Source organism: Erpetoichthys calabaricus, chromosome 6, assembly GCF_900747795.2.
Source record: "Erpetoichthys calabaricus chromosome 6, fErpCal1.3, whole genome shotgun sequence".
Classification (NCBI taxonomy): domain Eukaryota; kingdom Metazoa; phylum Chordata; class Cladistia; order Polypteriformes; family Polypteridae; genus Erpetoichthys; species Erpetoichthys calabaricus.
The window spans coordinates 2,084,066-2,096,724 of NC_041399.2; the positions used below are offsets into that span (position 1 = coordinate 2,084,066).

At 41.2% G+C, this 12,659-nt stretch overlaps 1 protein-coding gene across 1 annotated transcript in view; it reads right to left on the bottom strand.

Moving 5' to 3' along the window:
- mllt10 (MLLT10 histone lysine methyltransferase DOT1L cofactor) overlaps window positions 1-12,133 on the bottom strand; it is a 193,445-nt gene extending 181,312 nt beyond the window's left edge. The window contains exon 1 of the mRNA XM_051929241.1: window positions 11,865-12,133. The gene's annotated coding sequence lies outside the window, so the exon portion shown is untranslated. The remainder of the gene's footprint in view (window positions 1-11,864) is intronic.
- Window positions 12,134-12,659: the final 526 nt, after the last annotated feature.

The following is a 12,659-nucleotide window of genomic DNA, read 5'->3' on the forward strand; positions in this document are numbered from 1 at the left end:
ACGGGACGCAGAACTGCAGGCAGCTGTGAGGTTTTAGGGACTCAAGTGAGCCATTAAGACTGCGCGACAGGCGCTATAAAGGGGACCGCTGGACTGAGCCGCCCACTCAGAAATCAGAAAGGAAATAATCAGCACGAAAAGCAGGGCATATGGTGGGTTCGTTTTGTTCTCCTCACTTTATTTCCATTCCCAGGCATCAATGAAGAGGTCTCCGCAATAACAGCAGACCTTATAGGTTGGGCTGGAGATTCCCACTCTTTATGGAAAGAAAATGAGAATTTCTGGATAATTTGAATGTTTGTTCAGCTCAGCATAACAGGGGAAAAATCTACCAAGTGTGCCGATTTAGTTTTGCTGTTCATTTCAGTTTTTCAATATGAATTTGATAAATACGAAATTAGAAAAAAAAACACACAAAGACGTTTCTTTGCGCCTTTTAAAATACGCGCTTTACAAACCCGCGACGGGCACGGAGCCATCAAAGCGCTTTCATTGGCACAGGTACCTGTGCGAGCCGCGCCGTACCCGGGCACGCGTTCAATTCGCAAGGAATGCCAATAACCCGCAGAATATTTATAGGCTGACACTCTTTAAATCTTCGCGCCCTCCCTTAGTCAAAGCACAAAAGCGACAACATTTTTTGAGTTTTCACAAGAAAACGTCCCAACTTCAACCGATGAACCAGAGAGACTCCGGCGGGCGGCTCTCACTTTCCATTTTTAAAACGACTTCTTTGTTGTAGACGTTAGTTTTTTTATATATCTTGTGACGTAAGGATTAAAGAATGAACTGCGCTTCAATTAGGACGATAAAAGGCATATCATTAAAATTATAAAGGGAACATGGAGCTGAACTTTTAACCGTCCGGGAGCTCATTCTTTCACCGTCATCGAGTGTTTGGAAAGACGAAGAGTAACGAGGAGCCGCCGCGGAGCGAAGCACTTCGGTTTAGGAACGACGGATTTGGTTTCTTTTCAAAGCGATCGCAAGAGCTTGTGGTTTCACACTTCACAGCAGCCGATTTACTTTGAATCAAAATTAAATTAATTATACAGGTCCGGAAGAAAAAGTCTCGGATTTTAAAATATAGTAATAAGAAAAAATACTCCATAAGCAATTACTTTTATTACGTATCACAAATTTTCTATCGAATAAATTATTGTATAAACACAAAGTATTATAGCACTTTAATACTCACATACTGCACATTGGCTTAAATCAGTCAATTTATCCTCGTAAATCCGGCCGGGCAGCACAGCCGATCAAACGTCCGAGGAGGCGCAACGGGCTGTCTGAGCCCCGCTGTGACTGGTGGCACGAGAGCGGCTTGGGGTCTCTATGTATATAATAATAAAAAAAAAATTGTATATTATACTTATTTTTCTGACAAATAAATAAGCCTTTAACTATTCCGTTTCCAAACATACTCTCTAAATTTAAAAGAAACCTACTGAAGAGTTTATCAGGAGTCCCACTAATCGTTTTTTTTTTTTAATCCCAAAAGTCTGTGAAGGCCACTGTGCTGGATCAGCATGCCGCTCCTTTAAATCGGAGCAAATCTTACAACGAATCGACACAAAACTACAAATGTGACTGATTACATGCCCGCTATCGTTCGGTAAGCTAAACGCATAAAGCACAATGAGGTTTAGTTATGGAGAAATCCTACAATGACTTTTGATCTGCCAGAAATTTCCTGAATAAACATCGCCGGTGTCAGCCCGCATGTCGCCTTCTGCCCTCCAAGTCACTGTCGCGTCCGCAGGCGTCTGCTGCATTTGCCATATCCGAATCTCTCTTTCTTTCTTTCTTTTAATACTGTGCCATTCAGAAAGACTGCATCATATTTATGCATAAATACTTAACACTGCTTTATATCAAATAAGCCATGTTTACATATGCATTTTATTGTTGTGCTCGAATTATTTTTTAGGGTCAGTTATAAGCATTTTAACTTTTCATTTTCATACGGCGCCTTTCATATAGACTACACTTTAATTATAATCTTATATATGAACACTGTAAAACACCGTTATAAGAAAACGGTAATGTTTATAAAGTGCCTTTCATGACTGGGCTAAACTGATTTTAAATGATGAGGAACATCCTCTTTCTTTTTCTTTCTTTCACTCTTTCTACTTTTGGCTCTCTTTCTTTCTTTTTCTTTCAGTTTTCTGCTTTTAATTCTATTTTTCATGTTTTGGATTTGTATTCTAATGAGTTTATTTATTTATGCAGTATCTGATTGGAAGGATTAGATGAGTAAGAGTGGGATTGCCTTTTTTTGGTGGGCCAAGCAAAAATGGCAACTTATAAGTCAAGAAAGGAAAAAATAAAACGGAAGAGAATTTTAATTAGTTAAAATGTTTAAGTAAAAGCAAGAGTATTTATTGATTATAAATTTCATAAAATGACTGAGCCTACAGACATTTATTAAGTAGTGTTGTAGAAATGAGGCAGTTTGTACAATCATTATACTGTGTGTTTATATTATATAAAATATAATTTTAATGCCACTCTTTGTCTTTATTTTTTTCTAAAATTATCTTTATAACAGCTTTTAACTGTAAAGATTTTTGTAATGATTGTTACAGAGTACCAAAGTGTTTATTAAAAAAAAAACGTTGTTTGTTTGTTTGTTTGCTTCCTCGTGTCTCGGCCGCGTGCGGGTGGCGGGGTGCGCGTGACATGTGAGCTGAAGTCCCCAACACGACGACATGGAAGGAGGACTCGCCGATGGCCATAAACAATGGCGACTGTCTTCGAGCTCCTCAACCCGAAAACAAGACAAACGAAGAGACCTCAATGAAAACTCAGAGAGCTCAAGACGTCCATGATTATTGCAGTAGACAGAACATATCCAACAGTTCATTCAAAGAGACGGAGAGCGTGAAAGGAGAAAATGAAAAGAGGCGTCAAACTAAAATGGACGCCGATCAAAATGGCAGCTTAAAAAAATGAAAAAGCAAAGGCGCTGAATTCTTCGTGCAGATCTTCATGTGAACCGCCACAGCTGCCATCAGTTTACCGTCTTTAAGAAACCAACAAACGTTTGCTCTCCAAGTCGCTCTACGTGTTGCCATTTAACGAAGGCGGTCAGGACTCTGAGGGGTGTTCGTGTTTGTACCTTTCTTCTGTGATGAGGACCGTCAAACGCACATACTGTAAAATATCAACAATTCGTTACCTTAAAAAGTGTAAATAAAAGAGGAAAACGAGCAGAGCATAAAAAGACAAAATATAAAATGGAACACTTGAGCTCAGCGGACTATAGGTGGAGGGGGGGCCTACAAACTGCCAGATCCGAGGGGCACACTCGATGGGCACACGTCACCCCGTCGCTGCCATTCAACAAGTGCGGCCTCGCCGAGTGCCCAGAATCGGGGACACGACCTCCTGTCCTCTCCAGTCCGGGGACAGAACTGCTACAAAACTAATGGGGAGGGGGCACAAGCGACTGCAGGGCACATTGCTCAAATCATTTTGGGTGTCTACTGCGTGAGAAAGGATTTAAAATAATAATTTAGTGTAATTCAACATAAATTAACAGATAAAAGGTTAAAAAAATTAAAAGGTTATTAACGTGTCAAGTAGGCCTGCCGTAAACAAAAATATGACCAAATGAATGGTGTTTCTTTCTAAAGATATCTGGGGGTGAAGGAGCCCCCCCCCCAGTACAAGCTTCAGGGCCTCAAAAAGGCAGCTCCTCGCCCACCGCTCCAGCCAGACACATTGCAACGGGTCGTTTTCTCTTCCTTTCTGTAAGTTTGGCTCCCACTTTGTAAAAAAAACAAAAGGAAAAGGTGGCACCTGCCTGGGATGATAAAGTGAGGGACAACTGTGCCCACAGCCCTGAGCTATGGCGCTCCAACCTTGTTTATCACTTGGTGTGGTCAGAAACGACCGCCTCCATGGTATATAGCGCCTTTTTAAATACAAACTGGAGAAGAAAAAACAGAGTTAGAGCAGAAACTAACACACCAGTCCAGTACAATGTGTGTGTGTGTGCAGGAAGAGGCAGGAGTGTGTGACACTGCAGCAGCGAACCCTTAAGTTTGAAAGTGCAAAGTGAGGACTCCATGTGCTGATAGTGAGCAGGGATTGTGCAAAATCACAGATTTAAGTGCAAAGTGCATAAGATAAGTAGATAGATATGAAAGGCACTATATAATAGATAGATATGAAAGGCATTTTATAATAGATAGATCTGAAAGGCACTATATAACAACAACAACAACATTTATTTATATAGCACATTTTCATACAAAAAGTAGCTCAAAGTGCTTTACATGATGAAGAGAAGAAAAATAAAAGACAAAATAAGGAATTAAAATAAGACAACATTAGTTAACATAGAAAGGAGTAAGGTCCGATGGCCAGGGTGGACAGAAAAAACAAAAAAAAAAACTCCAGATGGATGGAGAAAAAAATAAAATCTGTAGGGGTTCCAGGCCACGAGACCACCCAGTCCCCTCTGTAATAGATAGATAGATAGATATGAAAGGCACTATATAATAGATAGATCGATTTTTAAACAATCATTATGTTAAAAGATTGAAAAGTATCAAGACATCAATAGATATGAACATATTCATCAATTTTAAAGAAAAAACAAAGGTATTGATGTAATGTTTACATTTTACTTTTACTGTACTCCTCCTATTCTGCACATATATATATATATATATATATATATATATATATATATATATATATATATATATATATATATATATATACTGTATTTATCAATGATCTATTATATTCCGTAATAGAAAACATACTTCAACAGATACAAAAATTACATTAGTAATAATTGTATAGGAAAGAAAAACAATAAGGTTAATAATTACTTTAAATCACCACTCCTCAAACAATTATTTGAAAAATCACAAAAACGTACTCCTGAGTAAAATTCTAAGTATTTTCAAACTATCAATTCGCCCCCTTGACAGAACGCAGCTCGATGATTAATACATAAATATTATATTACGACAATGCCCCCCGCACATCAGAATGACTAAAAGACAGACAATGCGGCGTGGTTGTTAATGCTGTGAACTTCAAATCCCATGATGCCACAGTTTGACCCTGAAGAATTGACTTCACCCGCCTGAGCTCCAACGGAATCTAATGAGTTGTGTTTGAAATATTATAAGCCACCTTATGACAAAAAAAAAAAAAAAAAAAAAAAAAACACAACTTAAAAGTTGAGGTTGTAACGCGGTGGTCTTCTGTGGTTCCTCACACTGGATGACCGTTTGATTTGGGGAGGCGAGGTGACAAAGCCTAAGCTGTGCCGTGTCATTGTCCTTTTTGAAATCAGCGTGGCATTGGGGTTTCACAAATCTGTGATCCTTTATTCCTGGTTATTTAAGAAACGTGTTAATGATATAAATAGAAACCGCTCTCTTTGGATCTTTCATCCTGATGGTTGCCGTAAGCTGTCAAGATCCATTTTGGAACTTTTTGTTTTTAACGATTGTACATAAACTGCAGGTGTCCCAAAGTCCCGGGGTGGTTTTACGTTTCTGATTGTTGGAATAGTAAATAAAAATTGAAGTGTAAATAATATACAAGATGTTATTTGTCTTCTCTCTTTCTTTTATCTTTTTTAATTTCAGAATGTACTTCCATATGAAACAAATAGCCTGGTGTGACTGTCATCTTCTTCTGCAACCATTTTCGAGCCCCCCCAGAGCTGTCAGTTTGGAGGCGCCGCTTCAGGTGGGCATCTTGCGGGCGGAAGACTCAGCACGAGGTGACCCCAAGGGGGGCGGCTCGAGAAAGTGAAACGTTGACATCACACCCTTCAAATAGAAAGTGGGACCTAAGATAAATGTAAAATAACGCGGGCAGAATCCAGTCCTCTAACTCTGTGCGATTACGTGGAGGCTGACGAGGGGAGAATCCATTGCAGAGACGGCGGTGGTCTGGCCGGCGTCTGGCGAGCTAAATCCCAATGCCGTGAAGCTTCGGCCCGGAAAAGGCGCCTCCAGATGTCGAAGACTCGCTCCTGAAAATGAAGACCAGTGGCGGCTCTTAAATGGCCCTTACTGGCTGGTGAGGTTTCGTATTTCTTGACAAGGAACCGTTTAATAAAGGACGTGAGTTCGTTGGGCTTTGAAACAGACAGAAAAGATGAAGAAAAAGCGAACTCAGCCTGTGTGTCTACGTGCAGCGAAAGGGTCTTTTCAGAATCATGTCGCCAATGGGATTTCACCAATCGTTTAATATCAGTCCATGGAGTTAGCTGTGGACTTTAAAATATAACGGTTCCTTCTGGAACCTTCATTTGGACAATCCTTTTGCAGGGAACCATAAACAGTTCTGCTTTGGCATCGCTCTGAAGGACCGCGCTGGCACTTTTGAATTTAAAGAACGGGCAATGTGGGGACAGCAGAGTGGGCAGATGTAATGCATCGGGTTTGGTAAGGACCCTAACGAACTAAACTGACTTGCTGACATTGTGTTAAAAATCATTAAAAACTGGACGCAGTCCGCCGTTCCGTCACTTCTCAAAACTGGACTGGTCCGCCCAGGTAATGAAAGGACTGGCGTCCCGTCCGGGATCGGATTTCGGCTTGAGCCCACCCTGAACTGGATTCACAAATTAAGAAACAAGCAGACGAGTCCTTGGTAGCCGATCACTACAGTCATTCGAGAATGTACTTAGGGCTCCGACTACCATTACTCAAGTTCTCCTTGCTGACGTTGGCAGGGCAGGTGGCTCCTCTCGAGCTCCTTTGTTATATTTTAGGGATAATAATAATTACTAATAATTCTATACATTTATATAGAGTTTTTCTCACTACTCAAAGCGCTCTCCACACAGGGATGACACACACACACGAGTATTTGAAATTTTAATTTAGGATCAGGTAGACAACACCTACAGGAGGACCCACGCTCTGCAGTTACACTTGCTTGGGTCATAATCGGCCTGTCCCCATGCTTGTGTCATGTGGACTCTTCTGTGGTGTCACTTCTGAATCTCACGGTTATTTCGATTTCACTTGCTCTCATTACACATTGTAATTTAGTTTAAATTGGCCTAACACTATTTATTATCTAAAAATGTAAAACTATTCACGGCCAATATTTGCGTGTACAAATATTTGCCACAGAGTTTGCCTCCCAAGTGACACTCAGGCCTTTCCGGGAATGCAAAGTCACCGAGCAGACCTCAACACCAAGAACACACCTGGAACGTGAAAAGGGAGAGCGAGGATGGGCGGACAGTGGCGGGGATTTGGTGCCGCAGATCGTTGAAGGACATTGGCGTCTCGGCATTTAAACGCAGTGTTTTTGTATTTAGTGCAAACTGGAGAAGCGCTTTTTGAATCATTGATTTGAAGTTAAACTTTTCACATAAACTAAAACTTCTTCTGGTAGAATGGCGTTCAAACAACAGCATTCATGAAAAGAAACAGCAAGATGAAGGAGAGCCGCAAGTCAGTCGGTGCTTTTGTCCTTTAAATTGCCCTGCCATTGCGTTTCTGCCATCGCCGAGCTGCAGAAAACGAGCAAGAAACAGAGAATGCAATTATTTAAATTAGTTACAAATAACAAAATTATTTAAAAGCGGCAAATCATATCAAAGGTGTGAATTTCGTGTACAAAAGAACTATCATTCGGTTTATTTCTGCCAAAAAAAAAGTTGAAGTAATGTTTATGAATCGTAAGAACAAATCCACTTATTTTCAGCCTTTACATATTCCCGATTTTCCTCAGGAAGGCGCGCGGTTTGAATAAAATCCACGAGAAGCCGAAAGTCGACTCTGCAGAGGCCATTCACGCGATCACATCGTAGTGAAATAAAAGCGTAAGAGGACGAGGAGAGGCCGTCTGTCTGTCTGTGTGTGTGTGTCTCTCCTGAACAATACAATAAGCAAACAAATCAATCAATAATCGCCAGTTCATCGAAGGCGCAGGAGAAGCCTCAGCTTCTTTCGTAATTCACTAACCGTTAGAGGAGTTTTCCTCTTTGGTGTTTTTAACGAAAAAATAACCTTGGATCGAATCGCACAGTCGCGCTGCTTGCGTTTTCACTTCCAGGTCCGGTCTGTTGTTACCGTGACGTTGGCGCGCTCTCTCTCTTTATTCTTCTTCATATTCAAGTTACCGGAGACCCTCGAAAAGTCCGAAAATCTTCGGCACGCGTCAGCTTATATCTTTAGAATTTCAAGAACTGCCAGGGCCGCCGAATGAATGTTACTGCTCTTGATTAACGTACGGTTTATGAGGAGGTGAATCATTAACACATTTCAAAACGGATCAACAAACCAGCAATAAAATAAAATTTAAAAAGAGGTGTTAAAAAGAAATGCATAAGGTGAAAACGATTTTATTCCACAAATTTAGGTAGAAGCAATTTCAGTAATAAAAAAAAAACACACACACAAAACGGGCAGTTTTAGCGAATATGCAAATAACATCGCGCATGTCCGTTTCCTTAGAACAGCATTTTCTTTAATACAGAAGGTGACGAGCCAAAGGAATACATCGCTCCACCGACCAACTCCTTCATGCTCTGACTTTCGTTAAGGACTTCTTCGTATTTTGCGAATGAATGCTTGAAATGCAAGAAACGGGGAGCTAGCGCCCCCCTTTGAACAATCCGAAATGGTCGCGCCTCTTAAAGGGAATGTGCGACTGCACTGAGATGGACTTAAGGTGGAACGGCAGAATTAGGGCTGCCTATTGCTCGCTCCGGCCACCCGTTATATCAGTTTATATGAAGGTAAAACGTAAGCGTGACCAGACTTCTACACCCGCTTCAGCCACACTTGGTCCTCTTCATCCGATCACGTGTTTGATTGTGAACTTCACACTGCGATGATACCCCAAAACACATTTAATACATTTATAGGGGCTTTGTTATCGAGTGCACGGAGAAATTCGGACTCTCAGACCCCCCGATTACTAAGTAGATTAACAAATAACTCAAAAGTCATCTTTCATCATACCACAAATTAGGAATAATTGATAAATTTCCAAAGAGAATGGTGTCTGTCCATAGATAGATAGATAGATACTTTATTAATCCCTTAAGCAATGTGATGAAGCAAGCAGGGAGAGAGAGAATAAAAAACCACAAACTGTAAGTCATCAGCACCACATTCACATAACACATCATTCATACACAATAAGCCCAAAATTGCCAGTATTCCTTGTAGATTTATAAATGATTACAATCCAGAAAGAGTTTGTTTATACACAGCTTAAAAAACAATTGGCTTACTATAATATTATTTCTGACGATTATCTGCGCTCAAGTTCAGCTTGACCTAAAATAAAGTTGACAAAGTTCATATCGTCCCCCCCCCCCCCCACAAACAAGACTCCACCCCACTGATAGATAGATAATAAAAAACTGATAGATAGATAGATAGGCATTAACTATTGATTCATACATAGAAAAAATATATAATTGGTAGATTGATCGATAGATATAAAAAACTATTAATGACAGATAAACAGGACACGACATATCAGATAGACAGACCGATAGATCGATCTTAAAAATAAAGGTGCCAAGGTGTTTTTCCAGAGCGATGCCGTAGGGGAATCATTTTTATGGCAACCCCAAAAGACCAATCAAATTGAAGCCCCCCACCCGCCAAAAATAAAAATGTATTTAGATTCGCAACAGGCTCCGTACATAACCGGTACCAAGGTGGTTCTGCAGAGCGATGCCATAGGGGAACCATTTTTATGGTCCCCAAAAGACCCATCGACGTGAAGGTTCCCTCCAAAAAAAATAAAAAAATAAATACATAAATAAATAAAATTTAGATTCGCAACAGGCTCTGTACATAACCGTGAATAGATGACTGTCGCACCCAGTGATTGCTGGGCTGGGCTCCAGCTGGCCCACGACCCTGTCCTGGATAAGAGGGTTAAAAAATGAACTGATGGATGGACGGATAAATAATAACAGATGTGTAAAATCATGACGACTGTCTGATTTTCAAACGACAACATCTGTTGTGTCCTGCTAGGTCGTCTACTTGACATTAAAGATTTCTATTTTGTCCACAAATTAGGGACCATTTTACCGCTTTATAAAAATCGAATTCAGTAAGCAAAGAAGCCTTTACGGCTCTGAAACGAACCACAGGAGTGCCATTAAAGAAACGAAATTTTAAAAATGTACATAGATAGATAGATAGATAGATAGATAGATAGATAGATAGATAGATAGATAGATAGATAGAGTTCTGTATAATACTAATGTAGGCAGATAGATGCGAAAGGCATATAATAGCCGAGAGTGCTCTTCATATCTCTATCTATCATCTCTGTCTGTCTATTTTTCAATGCCTTTCCTATCACTCCATTGTCGCTAAATTATTTCTCTTTATAATTATCACAATTGTCCTTAAAGGCGCTGAAGGGAAATCGGACCGTTTAGTAAAGCAAGCGCACTTTTAAAGCGCCTCACCTGCGATTCCTAAAGCGTGAAAGAAAACAGATTTAGAAGATGGGAGTACTCGTATCTATCTCTTTAAACATTTGCCTTAAGTAGAGATTGATCAATAGTTGATCGTAATAGCACGGATTCAGGAATCGAACGGGCTGATCTATTTAAAAATCTCGCATAAGCTCGATAATAAATCGCCTGTTAACAAGTTATCGCTTTTTAAGACTCAGGTGGAGTAAAAACAAATCGGGTTAGAACTCGGAGATGGCGTAGCATGCAAATGATTTTTGAGTTACAACTGGATTGTTGTTCGCTTTCACGAACACATCGGCCAGAAACAGACAAGAACTGCGCTGCGGACGTCATGGGGTCAGTTAAGCGAATTTTACTGAATCTTGTGAGTCCCCGGACGTGTCGCCCATGAAAACGCAAACAAAGATCGAGAGAGAAGCCCCCTGTGTGACACGGAACGGCGGCGTTAGCGGCTACACATCGGGGAGACTGACAGACTGCAATAGGAATTGCGCAATTAATGGAAACTTTTCCTTTCTGTTGTAAATGGTGTGGTAGTTCACCCCACGCACAAAGGCGAACGACCACTCGAGATGAGCGCTTCGGAGGAGGCTGAATGGTAAGAGGGGTCGACAAACAATAAAAGAAACAGCAAAGCAATGGGGAGGATGACGAAGTGATCAGAAGGGTCAAATGAAAAGGTTACGAGTGCTTTGGGAGACTTCGGGGGTTTAGTAAAATAAATAAATAAAATAAATAAATAAATGAGGGGTTCCCTTCTATTTCTAATTGATTTTACAAAAATAAACGAAATAACGAACATTTAGGCGATTCATTACACACATTTTAATTGCACAAACAATCCCACAACGCTGCCGATTTATTCTGTATAAATGATTCTTATAATTTTAACGAGCAGAAGGAAGCGACACTTCAGGTGGCTTATTGTGGACCCCCAGTCGGTTTAATCCTCAGCCCGCCACGACAATGCGGGGGACTCGAATGACCAGCGAGTGGAGGTGGCGCTCGCTGACGACCCCTTAAACTGGGGGCTTTGGCGTCTTTCGCGTTAATTGCTGCACTGAATTCATTGCTTTGTTTTTCGCCCCCCGCCTTGTGCGCAGTGAAGAGCGAATGGCCGCCCTCTCTGACTTAACGAATCCTACCTGCTACTCTAAGCGGGCTCGACTCCCAGGATTAAGATTTTTATGTTTTCGTTTACATAGCTTTAAGTTGGGGGTCACAGAGCGGGTGGACACCAACATGTCAGATTTGAGGACTCTGCGCCACAGCCTGGCTTGGCGTTAAAATGAGAAAGTTTGGGGTAAAGCTGCTTTTTATTTTTTTGTACCCTGCGTTTCCTAACTTAACATCCCACAAACAATGCAGCACGGCACATGTCATTTCCACAGAATGACAAACAAACCTGAATCGATGAGAGGCGAATCGTCGAGCTGTCCGACTGGCTGCTGTGGCCCACTAACAACACACCTCATGGTGGAAACGAACACCTGTGACGCAGGAAAATCTCCTCATTTTTCAGGAGAGATGTGATGCGGTCGAGCGCATTAACAGAAACTGTAGGGGTCTTTCAATCCGTTACGACGAACTGACCAATAGAGCAGCACCAGGAACGCTATTAAGACAATTCATTTTCAAACGAGATGTGATAATGCCGCGAGAGCGACGCTCCTATTAGACAATAAAAAAGGCGCTGCGCAATTTGGAAGCGGATCGACATCTGACGCTTTGATTGGCGCTTCTGCAGCGCCGCCTGCTGGACGCTTCGACATTCGGCTGCCTAAGCCACACGCCTCCGATTTTTTCCGTTTGTGTTCGCCATTCTGTACACAACTCTCGAGGCAGCACGGAGAGACCAGCGCTGCCATGTTAGGGGCACTTCTAAGGACCGTCTATCCATTTCTTAACCTGTTCAGGTCTGGGGTGACGTCCTTCTGTTTTTGAGTTTGTGTGTGTGTTGCAAACTGGGGACAAAACACACAAAGACACACGGGCAGGCTTGCAGCTTAGGCTGATGGGAACTGATGTTGTCATTTGGGAAAAAAGCACATTGAGCTGCGTCCAGTACGAGTTGGAAACAAAAAATGGCATATGTTTTATTTATTATTATTCTCGAAGTTTTTTGGAGTCCACAGCTTTGTAGCTACTATTAATAATGACCACACAAGAAACCCCTCGAAAGAGAGCAGAGCTGAAGGTC